The sequence below is a fragment of the Penaeus monodon genome, chromosome 15 (genome assembly GCF_015228065.2).
Source record: "Penaeus monodon isolate SGIC_2016 chromosome 15, NSTDA_Pmon_1, whole genome shotgun sequence".
NCBI classification, from domain to species: Eukaryota; Metazoa; Arthropoda; class Malacostraca; order Decapoda; family Penaeidae; genus Penaeus; species Penaeus monodon.
In genome coordinates, this window is record NC_051400.1 from 25,477,997 (window position 1) to 25,478,262 (window position 266).

General features: G+C 33.5%; 1 protein-coding gene across 4 annotated transcripts in view; it reads left to right on the plus strand.

Annotated features, from left to right (window-relative positions):
- LOC119581849 (protein wntless-like) overlaps positions 1 to 266 on the plus strand; it is a 13,307-nt gene that overhangs the window by 8,339 nt on the left and 4,702 nt on the right. The gene's annotated exons all lie outside the window — the stretch shown is intronic.

A 266-nucleotide genomic window follows, 5' to 3' on the forward strand; every position in this document is an offset into this window, starting at 1 on the left:
GCATTTATGTATGTATGTTAAGGAGTTTGGAACATTCAGGGACTTGTCATGAACAGTTCACAAATCACCTGATTGAACCTTTTTACAGTTGAAATGGTGAAATGTTGTTACTGAGATTACATTCACTATTACTGCTAGTGCCCTCACCTTGGAGCTCAGTATTAGATTTTCAAACTAAAAAAAGGATAGGTAGCAGAATGTGAATGAAGGGATATAGATGTATCAGACATTTATAGACAATAGATATTGTTTTCCTTTCATTTTAT